This window comes from Osmia bicornis, chromosome 12 (genome assembly GCF_907164935.1).
Source record: "Osmia bicornis bicornis chromosome 12, iOsmBic2.1, whole genome shotgun sequence".
NCBI lineage: Eukaryota > Metazoa > Arthropoda > Insecta > Hymenoptera > Megachilidae > Osmia > Osmia bicornis.
The window spans coordinates 8,440,254-8,460,566 of NC_060227.1; the positions used below are offsets into that span (position 1 = coordinate 8,440,254).

At 37.2% G+C, this 20,313-nt stretch overlaps 1 protein-coding gene across 11 annotated transcripts in view; it reads right to left on the reverse strand.

Annotated features, from left to right (window-relative positions):
• LOC114878208 (disabled homolog 2-interacting protein) overlaps positions 1–20,313 on the reverse strand; it is a 214,863-nt gene that overhangs the window by 19,825 nt on the left and 174,725 nt on the right. The window lies entirely within an intron of this gene.

Here is a 20,313-nt window from a genome sequence, read left to right on the forward strand (position 1 = left end):
ACAATGAACATTCTAATTTACCCAAAAATGATTTCATCAGTCTTTCAATAGAAAATGGCTTCAAAAACCACTGTATCACTCAATGAACGTACCAAGATTAGGGTTCAACCCCTAAAGAAATAACAAACATCGGTAAACGTTTCAAAGCTCCATTACATAGCTTGATTAATTGAAAAAGTCATTCACGAAGTACCTTAACACGGTTCTCTCCATTTAGTTCGAACTAACCACTCGACACGAGTTCTCGAGCAGCGTTTTCAAGCTCTCTGCTTGCCGCCACGGACGTTTCCGGCAACGGAAATCAACTAAGGGAGAGAAGAAAGGAGCCGTGTAATTAACGCGCTTGCAAAGCGGTTCCATAGGACCCCCAAGACCTTTCCTCTCGACCTCTCCTGTTTATGGTCAGCGGTTTAAACGTTTCTCTTGGCACAACAGAGTTACTCTGACTCTTTCCTCATCGTTATCCAGCTTCTGACCAGGCTCAGGACAACAAAGATTCCTCACTTTCTTCATGGTTAACGATCCCCGGTAGAGCCTTCTTTATTCTCGAATTTATTTCAATTAATTTCAAGCTGCACTCGCAGCGGGCGAACGATTCTCGGCCAAGAGTGTGGCTTTGATATTTGCAGCCAAATTGGTGGTCGGTTCCGTTTTCTTAATTAAGAATAACACCGTTTATAAAAAAAAAAGAATGCGACCGGTTGCAACTGGACTTTCATGCATCCAAATCCATGAAAACTAGTCCCTGAACGTGTCTCGTGTATACCACGAAACACGAAGCGGTAAAAGAAAGACGCACGTGTCGAGACTGAATAGACGCATTCCCCGACGACGACCTGTGACACAAATTCAATGGAGTTCGAGGAAAAATAGCGAACAAAAGGGGCACTACTTCTTCTGTAACTGTTAACAAGAAAGGAGACGAACAGGATGTCCTACCGGTGCACCTCTTCTTCTTTTTCTTCTTTCCTGAATCGGACGGTCTGAGGTCACGTGTTACGTCGATTTGCATTTTGTAAATAAATTCAAATAAATTCTAATCAGTGCCATTGCGCGCCCGATAGAATAACATTGAATTTAGCTTAGCCTGGTTTAAAAATCAGAAACTCCGTTAAACAAAATACCAATTCACGAATCTCAAAAATTCAATACCAATCGTAAGTACAATATCCTTTCTTCTAAACAATTACTCTCAAATCTCCGTATGAAAAAGAAACCTGAGCACAATGAAGAAATAAAGAACGGGTTCGAGCAACATGCCATTCGATCAATAGCCTTTGACATGAATTCGTGTGACGAAAGAGCGAAAGATCGATCGTCGGAAAGAGGAAGAAGTCGCGAGCGGTACAAACGGCACGCCCTCGCCTGCTCGAGGACACATCGTCGCGAATCGAGTATGAATAGCTAATTGGCCGGGCAGAAAGGGTAGCAGTTCGCGGCTGACGGAGCCTTTTCCATCGCGGCGGATACGGCGAACCGAGCTGCAGCTGCACCGGCATGGCACCCCGTGCAGCGAGAAAACGCATCTTTTGTCCCGGCACTCGGAGAGCGCAACACGAAGGCGGCTCACAAAGAGCTCGCCGAATGAATTGAAATTGAAACGAGACGTGGGTACAACTTGTATTTCTCGCTAACAACGCGATCACGCGAGCCAGGAGTCACCGTTTATTAATGATACTGCGAACCCTTTTCTCCCTAATCGCCGATCGCACCACCCTAAATTCCATCGATCCAGGGATTTCGGTCCGTTTCGAACGTTGCCAGGGGTACAATAGGGGAGGAAGGGTTCTACTACCGTGACCCATTAGCGGGGCGTGTAATGGGAAGCTTTTGAAAGAAAATGAAACGACTGGTGGTCTGAATTGATACGTCTTGATTGTTCATCGAGTGATTTTTTTTTCGTAGCTTGTTAGAACGACACGCTGTTGGGGGTTGGTCAGCAGAGATTGATCGTTAGATACATAGGCGCGTTAGCGAATTAGAAGAGAGGAAGCGCGGCGGAACGAAGTGATTTTAGTTATGCTAATTATGCTATGAGCGCGAGCGAGTAACGAATTCTATATTTTTGTGTTTTTGGGGAGAAAAAAGAAAGAATTTCAATTCTGATCTCGGGAGCCGAAGACCCTCCGTTTATTAGTTCTAATAATATAAAATATTGTACCTTAGCTGATCCAAAGATTGTTTAAATAGCTGAGGGAAAATGATTTTGAAATCAGCCTGAATTTAATTGGAAATTAAACGGAGAACATTCAACGTGAATCAATTGAATTCGCTATGGTGAGGATGAAATTAAGGGAGAGTCAAGGCTGATGGAATCGTGAACCATTCAGCGTGCACAATGCGCGATTGTGCGGTTCGCAAGGTCGACCTCTTGCATTCCGTCGCATGACGTAACGCAGCGTTTAGAAGCTACCGACGCGACGTCGAGGCGATTTTCGGCTGCAACAGATATCGTTCAGTCGTTCATAAATGACCCAATTCAATGGGACCACCCAATGCGTAACATACGAAGAAGCAGCTTTTACTATTCAACCGTTACCATTGGCCTTTGATATAAATTGGACCATGTAACACGATATTTTAATAAATTAAACAAAATTCAATTTATCAAACACAGAATTATTTCCTCTTCCTTATCTTCAATAAATAATTCAATGGCGTACTACAGAAGGAAAAAAGATTTACAATTTCTTATCTGACTGTTACGCTTGAGAAGCGTGAATCATGCTGCTCATTAACGCGTTTACCAGGACCATTACCTTCCTCGATTCTCCCATAATCAAAGATGATTCCTAAAGCATCGTTCGGACTCGAACACATCACACCACGTATCGCATAATGGCACACAAAGAGTTGAACGATAAGATCGCGAAGCAAAACTCGCTTGGCTGACCGTGACAAGAAGCGGTCACAAATTTACGATCCTGACATTCTTTCCTTGCTTTCTGCCGGCTAGTCGAAAAATCAAATTCTTTGTTGAATAAAATATCGCACGGTTTGCGTTAACATTCAGAGAATCACCGAAGTTCTTATAAAATCTAAAACGATTCTGCTATCATCGTAGGGTTAAGAATTCAAACTCCTCCTACTTCATCGTAATTTTTTTCATTAAGGAAATCATGAAAAATTTGAATCATAAAGAATTCGTGAGAGAATTTTCCTTTCACGTTCCGTGGATTTTTGGCGAACAACCAAGAATTTCTTCTCCCCATTAGAGAGGTACTAGGTCTCTTCGAGAGACAATGCACCGAGGAGGAGCAACTCCAGTCTCTTGTAGAATTTCTTTTAATAGATCATCCGGAATAGTCTAGCGACTAGACTCGAGAAAATTTTCTTCCTCCCTGGGAAACTCGGACAGGAGGATTAATGGAACGACGGAAATTCGATAAGAGAATTTTTTCCAGTTAACTTTGAGGGAAACTTTAGTCATCGTTAGAGGGCGTATTATAAAAAGGAAGTATGTAGTTTTAATTTAGAGTGATATTTAGAGTTACATGGTGACGTTAAATTGAAAATTCTATTTACGAACAAGAGAAATTAACTCATGAACAAAGAGCGAAAGTAAAAAATGAGTATCAGAACAAGATGCACGAGTTCTGAGTATGTAGATGCTCGAGTTCTAAGCTCTTTGAATTTATCATCAACCATCCAGACGGTATTCGTTATTTAAAAACACACGGTGGTTGTCTTTTGTGATTGGAGAAGCTGCTTTTGCACCAAAATAACGCAAAAACCGCAGGTTGCTTTTTATTTCCACTTTTTTATCCTCTCTTTTTCGTTGGCTATCGTTATTTCCGCGGAACACATCGAGGGACCCGCCTGCTTTGAACTTTGAAGGATTAATTACGCTTTTGATGTCAGCTAGGGGTCAAAGGTGAACCTGTTTCTGCGGTATTCATGAAAAAGGTGAACCACGAGCTGGCAGAGTGTAAACAAACGATCCACCGACGAATTTTTATTTAAATTAAACAAAATTTCTATGCGTCGTTCGTCTATTGCAAATTTATAATAATTCGAATAATTTGCTGCAGTGTTTTGATATTTTGATACTTTCCATGTGAAATTATATTCCACCCTGTTTGCTCCTCACACGTTGATCAACTTACAGGACAGTAACCTAAAACTGGACTCGAATGTCTCTTAGTTAGGTTCAGGCGAAGGATTTCCGTTCTTTACATAACTGTTCGTTGTTTTTTCTGCTCTGGGAACCAGAAGGGATGGAAGGGTTACGTTGCTTACTTCGTGTTATTCGAGAAGCGTTTAACTTTCTACCTTTTGTGTTCTCACGTGAACTTAAAATCACGTAACAAGGGATCCATTCTTTCTGCCTGATTCTCAGGCAACCGATCGCGAATTGCTTTTGTTTTCTGATACTTTTATCCTTGAAAATTAAATTTTTCTTAGACGACACGGCATTAATAGATTATTTATCTATATTTTAAGGAAACAATTTCGAAAACCGTTAACACGTTTTCTGACCGCTGAAGTTTATGGCGCGAGAAGTATTACTTATATTGCAATTATTTTATAAATGCAAGAAAATTATAATTATATTAACTTCCATGGGCAAGCATTCGGTAAAAAGAATCAAAGTTGACGACTAACTAGACGGACTGGTTTCTATTGAAGTCGACCGCTAAACGGCCACGATTCATGGGATTCACACGCCATTAACCCCATGATGACTGTTAACACGTTTGCGAAAGAATGCGACGATGGTACGCGTGGGGTTGGTACGTTTAATTTATCGCTCTATTATATACTGACATAGGGTTATTCACAATGCTATAGTCATTAGTAACGACGAACAAAATTCACCCTCAATTCTTTTTCTTTTATGGGCAGCCATACAACATTCACCGTGAAACATATATTATTAACACTTTGTTACAATGAAAATGACCACACATAATAAGACACAAAAGAAAGGCTAATTGTAAGTAAAATGTTTTTAAACGAGAAAAATTGATTAAACTAATTAGAAATAATTTTGTCAAACAAATGAAACTTTATCGGATAGAAACACTTAAATTTTATAAAAATTGCAAAAAAATTCCAAACCAATTTAATATTTCTACCCGATAGAAAAGTAATTCAGTCAACCAGATCGAAGGAATGAATTTTTTCAATTAAAACACCGCGAATCGAAGCGAATCAATCGAATGCAACAGAAGGGTAGTCTTTGATATTCCCTCGGGACTTTTGCCTCGTCTCTCGACTTTTCACCACCGACTGCAGCCTCTCGATTTCTCTTTATTTCTCTCGCGTCAGCGATGTACCAGTCCATCGAAAAGCTATCGGTGTCGCGACAACGCCTCGTGCAAGCTGCCAGCCTCGCTTTTTAGCCTGTTCTCAGCTGTCCGTTCCATTGTCCCTCACGTGGAATTATTTATAGGCGAAGGATGACCAAACGCAATTTATGTCGGCTGCACGCATTGTCCGCGGCCGACGTAAACGTCCGCTTTTACTCGCTCGTGTTTCATCGAGCTGTCGCCAGAGAGAACTTTTCTGCACGGGGGGTTAACAAATACGAGCACACTGATATCGATGTTTCACGCCCAAGCCGTGTTAATTTCATTAGTAAACGAGACTGTTTTCATTCGAAAAATCATTTCTTCAAATTTATCGTTATTTCTATCACTGATCGATAATTTATCTTTGATTATTATTAACACTAGAACTACCGACGTTTGATGTACATTTATTGTTAAGTTAAAAATAATGTAGATTATGAAATAGATAAACATTCTTTAGCTCGATAACAGCCAACATACATTTCAATAAAAATACCTCGATAAAATTTATAATTTAAAATAAGAAAATGGAAACTAGTCATTTTGACCCCTTTGATAGTTCTAGTGTTAATATATTTATCATTTCAAAAATACTATTTCAATCTTTCATTTCTGTTAATTTATTATCTATTTTATCAAAAATAAATAAATCTCTCCAATAAAAAAAATTATATCAAAGCCAATAATAAAAAACCTTGCTGTGTACACATTGATTGAAATGATTTTTCCATCACAATGATCGCACAGAACATTATGTTTCATTGTACTCCTCCCATAGGAATCATCAATTCGTTTCAGTCAGCTTTTCTGCATTTTCTCGTCCAACTGGACATATTTGGCTGAGGCGTGAACCAGCTTTCTCATTGTATAGATAACTATAAATTCAGAGGCTTTATATCGATCGCCATTAGAAACACTTTTTCCATATGCGATTCTATGTAGAACGGAGGTAGGATCATTTGTCAAACGAACGTCAAACAACGTCCACGAAATTTGGGCGAATTTTACGAAATGATGGAAGCCTGTGAATAACAGCGTGGAGTCACGGTTACGTGATTAATTATTTAAGGACGCATTTGTTATTCCTGACATATTGCGAGATACATATTAAGCAGATGGAGATTCTGCTAACGATTAAGCGTCCTAGATTCAAGAATTTCATTTCATCCCGTCAGATTCTACTTTCCAATTTACCTATATTAAAATTTTGGTAACAAATTTGAAGGCCTAAATTTACTCGAAGGATCTGCCTCCATTGTTAAAAAATCAATAGCCTATTTCAAATTTTCCTCTCAAAATACTTTCGAAAAATACAACAAAATATGTGTTTTTCTTTCAAACGAGAAATTCATTTTATCTTCTTTGATTGGCGTGAAATTTTTCGATAAATACTTCATTGAAATGCATTATTAAAACTGCATATTGCACGTACAAGTATAATATTCCTTAGGTGTTCGACCCTCGTGTAGCACCACCTACATCATATAAATCACTGCGGTGTTATTTATGGTTTGCCTTGATTTGCGCGAAGAAAGTTCCGGGAACGTGTTCGAGTTTCTGCGAACGAGTTTTTCCCGTTCTCGCTCGATTTCAATTCGAAAGTGCATAAGGCGCTAATGCATCGTGTTGATATGCACGCGTATGCACCGTGCAGCCAATACACGACCATCCACGTGTCGTTTCATTTAAATAGAATCAGATTTGTTTCGATATTTTTCAAAGAAAATCTTGCCTATCACTTCGAAGTGTTCAGGGTGGAAATACCCCTCATGGATTACGATTTATCGCGCAGCGAGGAGGTTTCAAAGGGGGTAGTTTCGATTCGCATACGCGGTGTGGATAAGAGAGGCGTGAATGGTGTACAAACGAGCAAAAGGCGGGTCTTCAAAGCGACATAGAAGACAGACCATGGCGAGCAGATGTTGCTCCCTTTCGTTTCTCTGTGAATCTCTTCCGCGACGCCCGTCAAGTCATTTCTATTTTAATAAAGCCATCCTTTTTTTCATGATACGCCAGTCAGTCACCGGTTTCCGTTTCAATGACAGAAGATCGTTCTGTTACTTCTTCCCTTTTTTGTGATCGGAGCCCTTTGAAATGGCAACGGGTGTGGCGTGATTTATGAGTAAAATAATGATCTTCGATATGATAACTTAAGAAAATGAATTTTGCAAGTTCGTAATTTTAGAAAAGGTCCATCAATGTTATAATAACATTGCACATTTACAATTATTAGAGTTTAGAGAAAATGATTGACAATGACACCCTAATTTGCATTTCTAAACATACTAACTAGTTATACAACAGAAATGCAGTAATTTATTCTAAAAGTGTCGGTCAATATTCAACACCCTTTCAAAACAAAGACCCACCCTTGGCGTTCGTATAAAACAAATAAAAACACACTAATTCTTCACTGCAGGGAGCTTTGTATCGATCCTGTGTCACGGTTTCCCTGTCATTCTTTTCCCTTTTCATTTGCCGTTTTGACAGTCTGCCACGTGTAAATTACTAACGATTAATGACCGCGTCAAATCGGACGGATCCGATTTCGCACGGTGCGTTCTATACAAATGATATTAAACGCGCCCTTCAGAAAACATGTCAAGCTAACAACTGAATTCTCACGTTCATTAAATTCTCCTTTCATTTGCTCGTGCATTTCAAACGCGAGAATTAATATCATCTAATTACAATCCCCCATTGTTCTGCTTAGTTCTTTTATCCGTATATTTATTATCGCAAACTTGGCAACAGTGAAACATTTCTAAAATTAGGAATTTAAAATACCACTAAAAATAAAGAAGACAATGACACAGAATGGTATTCCTGAGTTTCCTAAATTAATTAATAATACAAAAATCTACAATTCATCGTACATATAGAATGTATTCTTTTTCCAGCAAGGCTCAATTGTAAAGATTCATTAAATCGTGACAGTGATGCATCACCGTGATGAAAACGAGTTTCCTACAGGGTGGAAAGGGCAAAAAGGTAAATTGTCCTTGTAAAACCGACCGCTTCCTGTTCGACAACTCCATCGCGCTTATCTTTCGATTTCTTCTGTTCTATTGCTATCGAAGAATATCCCGTAGAGAAGATATCCTTTAAAATTTATGCAAATCGTTTATGCTTTCGGTGGTCCGCGCTTATCAAACGCATACATCTTCGTCGATAATTCCATGATTTTCACGGTAAATACGATGTTCGATAGACGGAATCTTGAAATCGGTGGAAAGCCGAACGGTTTATCGGACGTATCGTACCGGGGGTCGTACGATGCGTGTTTTTCTCTGTCTTTTTCACGGAATGCACGCGAATTTTCTGCGACCCTGTTCACGTGCAACAGGCTGCTATTGACGATACGGTAGGTCAGTCACGTTATGCAAAGAGCGTGGGATCGACGCCGTGCGTCGTGTTGCGAGAATGACCAACTTGCACTCGAGAGTGCATACGAAGCGAGAATTTATCTGAACGGCTGTTACAAAAAGATTTGATCCGAGTATATTATGCTCGACTAGATTTACTCTTCTCGTCGAGGAATTTTATAAATCTTTTATATCTTTAAAACGATGGATAATCAAGAAATTTGTTCATTTCTTCAATTGAAACACTTTTCAATTGAAATATTTTATTTATTTAAGTTTTATAATAATAAAATTTCCATGCAATATTATTCTTAATTACACACAGTGCATTAATAATGCAACGTCTAAATACAAATAAGGTAACGACATATATTAATGATCTAAGCGCGTGTCTTAATTACACGTACGAGAAATGAATGTTAGAGGAACAGTGAATTTGACCAGACTATTACTGGATGAATTCATGGCACACATAGCTGCGAGTACTCAATTATCGAGTCAAAGGAGTCGATTAATAAGGAGAGATTTTACTGACCTCGTTCCCTTCCGGAATCGCTAATGAATATTAATTAGTCTATTAATATTCAAATACGTGGCCATCGATTGTACACTCGCTGCTTTGCTTAATTGCTATTAAGAATGATCCCCTTTTATATAATCGCTTTCCATGCTGAACTGCCTTTCTAAATTAAATACAAGTTAAACATCGAAACACGGAATGAGCTAATCGAATTAATCCAGTGAATGTTGAAAGGTAATTCCTCTCAATTGAAATGTCTACGACGAATACTTCCTGATATTGAACTTTCTACTGTGATATTTTTAATGAATTAAAAAATAAAATGAACAAGTTGTTAAAAATGGAGGCAAAGCAATGGAAAAGGGAATAAGCAACGAACAATCTGATCGTATACGATCCATAGTATACTTCTAATTGAATCGAATGCCGGCCTTGTACCCAGAAACGAAGAACCAAGCACCCGGTGTCCCCGGGGAACACGATCCAACGATATTTCACGGTGACTTCTCGGCGGAGGATGCACATGCAACCATGCGCAAGGAACTGGTTCCCTTCGAATAATTATTCCCTTCCAGGTAAACAGGCTTTATCTCGCGATGTGGGTCCCGCGAGCGACTTCCACCGTGTCAGCCCACCTCGAGATCCTCTTCAGCATCGGCACGCTTCCTCCTACTGATTACCTTTTTCGTTCTCCTTCCAGCTAACATCGGTCAGAAGTGCTGTTTTTAATTATAACTTATTTAAGATGTATTTTTTCGAAATACTAAAGTCAAGGATCACTATCAAAGTGAGATCAAAATGGTTTTAAATAATAGGGTAATTACTGATTCTAAACATAGCTCTGATTATATTTTTATATCATCGAATAGAATTTTAATTTATATTAGAATGGTACTTTGCTTATTAGAATGCTTGAGATTAAATCAGCTGTTACCCTAATTTTCCTTTTCTTTTAGAAAAATTCTAAGCTCTTCTTTTGAAAAAAAAAAGAAAAAATAAAATAAAACTGATTTTTGCATTGAGGACCTTGAACTATGCGCTTCTTCAGCTCGCAAGCAGAGGAAAACAACTTTTCATCTTTCTTTACACGCGTCAGCTAGTCTACCTTGAGAAGTTGAGTCTTTCATTGAGATTCAACCTCGATTTTTTGATAAAGCAAATATCCACGACGCGATCACTCGCTAATAAAGGTAATAAAGCTGATCGTAATTCAGCGTCTGATCTTGTAGCAACTTGTAGCGAAGGATAATCGTGCTCGATTAAGGATGATGCTGTTAATTGCTACCGAGAGGACGTTCTTCTCTTTCCTATAATCGGTACGATGAAAAAGAACTTGCGCTTTAAAGTGATAAAAAATTAAAGCTATTATTTATAAGAAAATACAAACAAGCAAGATGTAATCATCTTAGTAATATAAGTACCGAAGGGAATTAATGACATTTATTAAAACATTGAAAAATGGAAATATTCCAGGCGGGAAGTTCAGTTAATTAGACAATTAATAATCGAATTTAGCAGAAAACTTATGAACTAATTTAATTTTTAAACTATAAGAAAAATTTTTAATAAACGAACTTGAAAATTAAAGAACAAAAAATTAAATTAATAATCCTATTCTTCATTCAGAATTGCTACTGCATGGCTGCTATTCGAAAGGGTTAACGGTGTACGAAAACTATAAATCAACAAGAAAGAAACGAATAAAACACGCGTCGGAAGAACACGATTATCCTTCGATACTTCCTTTTCCCTTTTCTTTTAAATCACGTTCGACGTTCCTCCTCGCGTTTCAAACGCGCGATTCTTCCGCGCCGTGGCATCCGGTGAATTTTTCAAGCCACCACCATCCTAGACAGCAACTTCCAGTAACTAACGAAGAATATTAAAAAGCAGCATCGTTGCGCTTTAATAATTACTTGCCGTGCACCGAGAATGATTACGCTCGATCGATCGGTATTACAAATAACTTCCTGCTATCACGTCGATCACGTAGATTCTAGTATCGAGAAAAAAACCTCCTTGTCATACCACACTCGTTGTTTTATGATTTTCGAACAAAGTAATAATTCCTCGAATTGAAAAACTCTTTCGTTACCGAGGATAATTACAATCCCTAAATTTTCGTCACGAAAGGAATAAAGTGTCCCGCAATATGTTTCTTGGTGAAATACGAAAGGAACGCAGAACGTTAGGTGAATTTCATTTCTAAACGGTCGATTCGAGCTTAATGGAGCGAATAGTAGGCGCGGACCTGAAAGTGTGCAATCGCGTCGCTCGAGGACTCTCGTTTCTTTCAGCCTGTTCACGGATACCGGGGGCCCTAAGTGGGCCCTTTTTTCAAGGGGTCTCCGACGAGAAACGGTTCCAAGGGACACGAGAGGCCCTCGAATCGAACCTGGCAATCGGAAATACTAAGTACTTGTTTCATGGACGAGTGGAGAACAACCTTATGCTGTGCTTCAATCACGCTTTCTGTCGGCTTCAGATGAAAAATAATCTTTGACCCATTTAACACCAACCTCCTCGTTCGTTAATTTCCTTCCTCACAAAATTGATAAAATTTCCTAAATATCATATGTATTCTCTAATGAAAATAAAAAGTCTGTGATTCAAACACTTTCCACCAAATGAATCGAACGAATCAAATGAATTAAATGAATTTTAATTATACCCGCATTATAATTCAGCATAATCAACCACGAATAGACAAATACCTTTCTTCTCAATTACACACGCGTCCGTTTGCATAATAGAGGGAAAATGAACATCGCGACGTGTTCTATCGTGACTCACGGATAGACATTTTTCATTTCCAATCGAACAATGAACATCCGCCTGGCGTACCTCGCATTTAAACAATCCACCGTTTCTAACTACCTAACAAAGCAGTTTTAATGTGTTGCAGTATTTATTGTATTTCTTCTGTTCCCGAGGAAATAATAATTCAAAAAGGTGAATTTGTTAAAAAAGTAACTATAATGAGTATCTTCGAGTATAAACACATGTCCTTAAGAGTTTAAGCCTCGATAAATCTTCCCTTTTTGTATCATTAATTTTCTTTCGATCGCGTTAGCTTATCGGTTACGGTTGCCAATGCGAACAAGAGGAACACACTCGTCCCCATGGTATTATCGCGTCGCTGGATCGGCATTCCGCTCCGGTAATAATGATTACCGCGATAATAATTAAGGATAATTGGAGCAGAGTCGGGCACGCGACCCTGAAGACCAGGCAGATGCGAGCGGCTTTCTCGAAACGCGTCGGTCTACAGCTGCGCGTGCACATGCAGATGTCGAGCAATGTTCACGAACGTAATGTTTATAAAGTCTCTCGTGTTCTTCGCTCTTTCAACGATCCTACGCCGTGTAATTGTCGTATGTGCTATGCACGTTGTAATTGCGATCTAAAATCGCGCGACTTTCATGAAAGTTTAATCATCGCCGCTGAGTATCCGTGTTAAGATGCCTTTTTATTATGGAATTATGAAACCGTGACACGTGTCTCACGAGCAGGACGTTGTAAACAGTTAATTATATACAAAGTATTATTTTTTGTTTTTTGGTTCGTTAAGAAGAAATTCTGAGCATACAATTAATTAACGCGTTAGATACTAGAGTAATAATTTTTATAATAAACCTTCTCATTATAACAGAATGAAATGTTAATATTTCGATTCTGGGTATTTAGACAAAAATGGGAATTGGAAATTCTAAGCCTACAATTAATTAACGCGTTAGATACTACAATAATGACTTTTATAATAAACCTTCTTATTATAACTGAATGAAATTTTAATATTTCGATTTTGGATATTTAGACAAAAATGGGAATTGGAAATTCTAAGCCTACAATTAATTAACGCGTTAGATACTAGAGTAATAATTTTTATAATAAACCTTCTCATTATAACAGAATGAAATGTTAATATTTCGATTCTGGGTATTTAGACAAAAATGGGAATTGGAAATTCTAAGCCTACAATTAATTAACGCGTTAGATACTACAATAACGACTTTTATAATAAACCTTCTTATTATAACTGAATGAAATTTTAATATTTCGATTTTGGATATTTAGACAAAAATGGGAATTGGAAATTTATTTCTAAAAATAGCTATATATTTTATTTTGCATGGTGTCGTCGTCGTTAATGATTAATTCAGTGACGGTTAATTCGCAGGTGCTGCAGGTGCACGTGGAATTGGTTAGCAGGAATTCGCGTCATTGGCGTCATTCAATCGCAACGGCCTATTATAAAGTGACATTTCGAATGTTTCTCGTCCAATGGTACGCGGCAAAACCTATCGACCGGAATTTCATTTAAACGCTTTCTCTTTCGATTAAGCCACCATTAAATTACGAGCTGGCAAGGTTCCCTCTCAACAACAGCATGGATTAATAATCTTACTTTCGACGTAATCGCTTCATTGCTTTTAACCGCTGGCTTATTTAAGAATCTCTATAACAAGGTAGAATAACTTTTAATATTCAACGTAATAGTTTGGATGGAATTTTAGAAACATTTCGTAGCTGATTAAAATTTAGTCTTTTACATAAATTTTAATATCTTCTACCTTCCATTTCTTTATCAATTATATATACACATAACTTGTTTATTGAATGTCAGATTCTTTTATAATTTTATCTTCGTATGAACACAAGTGTGCTCATAAGAATCATAAATTTTTCATAGGTACGTTTACACAGCCTCCTTGAAACGTGACTGTACAAAGAAACTCGTTTAGCTTCTTAAGAAATTAAGTAATACATTTTGTCACGTTTCTCGTTATTTCCGTAAACTTTTTACTAAACGATTATCTGATAGATTATTTTGATTAAAAAATCAAAAGGTTTGACACGTTCATTGGAGTTTGCTGATGATCAACAGAATTAGCCAAAAATTAATAAGAAGAAAGGGGAACAGGAATTCTAAAAATTTTCATTTCGACGATATTATTATTCGGGAACGCCTAAGGGAAAAAGTCAGGCAGCCGAATATATCTAGGAGAAAGGGTGGAAAATCCTGGACATCACTATTTTTCCTGGGAAATCTTCATTTGATCGCGAGTTTAAACTGTAATAGTCAGCATTTCAACCAGGTGTTCCACTTCTGACAATATCAAGTTGCTAAATAATAAAGCACGATTCGACAAGGAAATACGAAACCCCCTTTTTTACAATTCTCTATCCAAGCTGATCTTTGAAAGGCACAACAATAACAAGTCAGCGACAAGATCAAGTTATCAAGAGAGAACGCTGGTCACGTTGATAATAATTAATTCAATGTCCACGACACGAGCTCGTTCACCTTCGAGTCAGCCTGTAATTAAGCAACGTCTGCTGCAGTTTTCCATTCTCTAACCTCTACCTCTTGCTTTTCTACACGGCAATTTCTTCTACAAATGCCTGAGCAATAAGTCACCGCGACACTATAGCGAACGTGGGAGGTTGAGATCATTGAGGCTACGATGCTTTCCCTCCTCTGGTTTCTCATCTCTTTGCACTCTTGTCCCTGCTCCTCTTATGGGTTTCTCATTTTTTTTTCTTTTAATCGGGAACAAAACTGTTCTGCTGCAGCCAGAAGCGGAATTTTTACTGCTTGGAATTCTTTGAAGAGAGGGTGAAAATATGGGGTGCAATTTATGAATATGTTACAGACTTACTAAATCCAAGCTATTGTTATGTTATCATAGAATTTCTATAGAAATGATAGAGAAATATAGAAAATAGAGAAATTAGTATCCTAATGTCACTAATCAACCTCTCAAATAGAAAGATTGCTTGCTTCAATTATTTGTTTTACAGCCATTAGCAATAAAGAATCCTCGTAAAAATTATAACACATAATGTACAAGAGTCCCTAAGGACTTAATAAAAGAAAAAAAAAATGAAGGAAGAAAACATCCCACGTACATAACACTTATAATGTACAGTGAAAAAAACGAAAGGGAAGAGGAAGCTAATTTCTCTGTAAAGTAGCAACAAAAAGAGTACTTCTAATCATCAAACCCATCGCCGGCTAAATTACCCTACCCACTACTTGTTTCGCGCAATCAAACCTACTCGCTGGACAACGGTTTATCCTGCATACGATGCAAACAAAATAATTCAACGTGCAGTAATAATTGAAGACTCGCGTGATACACTGGTACTACGTTCTTCCACCACATGTGTATAGACGTGCATTCATTATTTATCAAGCAATCAGTAACCCACAGTCGTTAGAATGTTCGTGAAATTGTGACGTTGAACGTATGATATTAGCCTAATTACCAAATTCATGTCAAACTATTCAAGTGAAATTTTGTACCATTTTAAAAATGGTAATCAACCCGTTCACTGCCAACTACGAGATATCTCGTAGTAAGCGTCTGTACCAAAACTGCCAGCTACGAGATATTTCGTACTTTGAGCATCAAGTTTAGATTGGTTGCAATTCGTCACGGAATAAGTATAAACTTATAAAGCTGTTTGAATTAGGAATTATTAGAAAGAATGAGCGAAAATATAATAATATATTTGTAATAATAATATAATAACCAGGGCCACTATATTAATATGACTGTCCCTGCAATCCCAGAACTTTCCACGGCAACGAATGTTATTAACAAAAGATCATTCTCGATTTAGCCGTTGACGAATAAAGTCTACAATTTTTTGCAGGGACAGTCATATTAATATAGTGGCCCTGGGCAATCCCAGAACTTTCCACGGCAACGAATGTTATTAACAAAAGATGTAAAACAGATCATTCTCGATTTAGCCGTTGACGAATAAAGTCTACAAATGTATATAATAATATTTTTTCTTTTTAAACAAATTTACACAATAACGCCTTTTATTATCAAAATAATAACTTACATTTCCTCAAAATAAAATCTTGGCGCCCAGGGGGAAACGTTCTAAATTTGCCTGGCAGTGAATGGGTTAAACTAAATAATGGCCTTAGAAAATCATCCGCAGTATTGAATTTGGAAATCTGAAGAGAGGTTTAGATTTCTACGCACAGTTCTTCCCGGGGGACGGAAAAATACCACGGTGCAATAAAAGTTCCTCGACGGCATATTTAGAGTTCCGTTTCAACGAGAAGCGGCGCGGGTCCACTCTTGGAATGGGATCTTTGAACTCATTCCGAGCGGAAAGACCGTTCGTCAGAGCGGCGAGCGGATCGTGGCGTACAAACGCGAGCACGTGGAAAGACTGGGCAAAAATATCATTTCTCTGGCACGGGATATGAAACTGGTCGTTTCTTCTCTGTACATTTTAAAAATGAATAAACAATTATTATTCAAAGATCTTGCATTTGAATTATTAATTCAATAACATTTTATTGAATTACCTTCCATAATTTCACTCATTTTTCTAAGATAATTCAGTTACTCATTTATGAAGACAGACTCTAACGCGAAGCATTAATGAAGATGCTATAATTTAGAAAGCTAATAAGAAAGAAGAAACATTAGAATGTCTGGCATGAATATTCAATAATTCAGCGAACAAAGTTCTTCTAAAGTTAAACGGATGATTTTGAAACGAAAGAGTTTCATATGTTAGAAGAATAATTTTTAAAGAAATAATGTAAAATTTCGGAAAAGTACGAAATTAAATTAAAATTGGAGCACTATCCATGGTCCGCCGTCCGAGGGTTAAAACATTCTAAAAACTTTCTAGGATACGTCTGCTCGAAATATTCGCAATTAAACAGTCAGCACACCGCTTACTCGCGACAATTAAATTTCCAACCTGTTGTGTGGCTAATTGTCAATTAAGAACGTTCGCATTAGTTGCGCGATACCGAAATAACGAGAGGAAAGAATGTGAATGAAACGAGTACGACTCACCGTCAAGATACAATAACGATCGTAGGGCGACAACGCGTGTACAATGTTTGTTTTCCACTCACCTGAAACAGAAAAACAAAGGGAATGTTTAGTGTCACTGTTGTAATACTGATAACAAGAGGTCGTTGCTCTGTTGCGAGGTTAATAACCTCTGCTAATGAACTAATTTATGAACTGAGAGAGAGCAGACACAAGAAATGCTTGAATACCATAAGTATTTATGGTTGTGTACATCATTTGAGATCGTTCAAGTTCTAACGACTTTCCGTTCTGGAAATTTTTGAAGAAATCGAATTACTCTGGTATTTATTTCTATGATATGAATAATAGAAATTTAATTACTCTTATTACAAGTATAATTAGTTTCTCTTCCTTAATATTTCAGTGACGATGTCTATGCACAAGAAGCATTTATTTATTTATTTAAACTATTATTGTTACGTCTTACTTGAAAAAATGGATCTCCTTATTTTCATTGCACGAAAGGCACCAAATAACTTTCACTTTTTCATAAAATAATAATTAATTTGACGTTGAAATTCGACTCACTGAGAATAAAGATAAAACGACAGTAATAAAAATTAAAGTAATTATGAATAACCAAGAATTTCTAAGGTTCATGGAAATCCATATCCCTCTACTGTTTCCATAACACTAAAGGACATCCGTTAATTTCCTGAAAATCCATTGCGTTTGCGTTTCCCCCTGGAGGGGATGAACAACGGACCTCAAACGTGATCCTCCTTCACGATTGGCCGATTTTCATTTCGAAATAGAAATCTTATGAGGCGTAAAATTTTACGGGTCAATGTGTTTTGGGATATGGTCACAGGTACTGGATTAAACCATTGGATGTGCATCAGTTATTTTGGGACAACGATCCACCAATCCTGGGACCAGAATCATTTTACAAAAATAAAAATTTCCTCGTCTTTTTTTTCTTTTATTATTAACCAAGACAGAAAAAAGAGTAAAAATTGTTATTCTTACATTATTTGTATATTTTTATATTAATGAAATTAATAAAATGTATTAATTAGAGAAGTTAATGCCACTCTCTTGTGTGTTTAATTTATTGTATATAATATATTCCACCTATTTCTTTACTTTCAATTACTAGCATCTATTAATTACCTTTAATTACTATCATCTGTAAATATGCAGCGCTCATTTAAGTCAGAAAGGAAACTGTTCAAACGTAATGAAGAACAAGCAGGGCCGAGTGTTAAAGTAAGACACGGTGATTAATGCTCGACAGCTTTGAACCTCGTGAAAGAAACGAGAAGAAGCTGCACGAAAAACTGTAAGCATACCGAAGAAATCGTGAAGCACGCCGACATGTTTAGTCTTTAAATTCTTTGCAGTCTAATAAAGATCTCTCGTTTTAATTTCTTTCCTCTGTAAAGTGCATGCGTGCATTCCAGATAAGTTTCAATATGCAAATATCAAGTTTTTAGGTGTTAATAGACTTTCATATTTATGAATCCTTTTATGATAAAATAAATTTTCACTGCCACTTAGATATGACGAATCGTTGCTATGTCTCCGTTAGAAAAGTATTAGATTGCAATGTGACATGATTTCATGATATAAAAGTATTACAAAATGCCACTTATTGTACATCAATTTAAAGCTTAAAATCTGACAAAAATGACTACATAAAAGTTCCCTAAATATTTTTAACACAAAATGGCTGATACTTAAAATTAGACATTCGGTACTAAACTGAAAATTGGTTAAATCATGATTTACTTCAACGAAGAACCAGCCATTTTGTATTTAGAATATCAATAAAATCATTATGCAAATATCTTCGTCGAAACTTAAGCTTTAAATTGATGTACCACAAGTGACATTTTGTAATACTTTTATGTCATGAAATCGTATAAGAACAAGGATGTTTCGAACTTCGAAAGAGAGGAATGCACAAGTGCAATTAACAGTGTATTAAAATTGCCATTGATTGAAACTAATATTTTTCCGAGTTCCCAACAAACTATCCCTTCTCAGTATCCTATGTCTAACGCCAACACCCATACCTCAAAATTCGTAATAAAGCTATGACTAACACGAAGACCCGAGATCGAGGCCCTTATTCACCAGCTGATTCAGAGGACAGCTCTCCCTTCTAAATACACTCGGCTTTAATTATGTATTTCGTAGAGAAGGGGCTCCTTTCCACTCATTTCACCGCCAATGACTCACTTTAGCCTTTGGGCCAATGCTCACACAGCTACTGTATTTTCTTCCATTCCAAAGGCCTAAGTGCTTCTTCTACCTCTTATCTCCAGAATAATATGTTTGTACAATTGTAGGTATCTTTATAAAATATTTTCTCAGGTAGTCTTTGGCATTGGCATTGAATCGTGTCAAAGAATTATTCTTTGATGATAAATTATTATGGTATAATTGATCTTCAGAAAAATGTTTAATTAAATTAGAAATTTAGGTACGGTAATCCCTTTCCTTTTTTCATTTAACACACTTTTACACACTGCGGATATAAACGGTTTCCGTATTGGTTTCAGCGGAAAGGAGCAACTTTTCTTTCCCAGAAGTCGATGCACAGTCGAACCATTTTATCACCACTGGTTTCGTTATCGATAATGGACAGGAGACGGCCGTTTCCAGATAACTGTTTCGCAAGGTGTTCCGATAACACGGTTCGGACATAACCGTCCGGAAATTGCTGGGAAACTTTTCCAGACTTGTAACAAGAGCCTCGAAGATCCAACTAGAAAAGTTTCAGGAAATGAAACGAAATATTTCTTGCACTATTCGTTCTAGAATCGAGTAGCCCTCTATAAAGTACTCCCTACCCGTGGCTACGATCAACCATCGATGACTCACTGATAGATAAGCGTAATGCAATGAGATTTTTACAAATCATTATATCACACGGTATACAATTACTCGTTTCTCTGTTCCTGTCTTTCGAAATGTACAATAGAAAGATGAAGAGATAAGACTGGTCAGATCTTTTCTTGCGTAAGTATTGTTTCTCTAATATTAATAATTGTCTTTTAAAAATTCTAATATGTACACTGAGTCCCATCGAAGTTGTCGCAGTGAAGTTTGCTACAAATTCACTACGCATTCACGCAGCGTTGGTGAGCCGATATGTAGCCAACTTCACTGCGACTACTTCGATGGGACTGAGTGTACACAGTTTTAAGCAGTTATGCAAAGAAGTTGAATTTTTCTCTTAATTCAATACTGCATAAAACTCGGCCGAGCCTAAGTGTCATTTGAATCCATGTTTTGCCATCATTATAATTTATCTTGCAACTGTA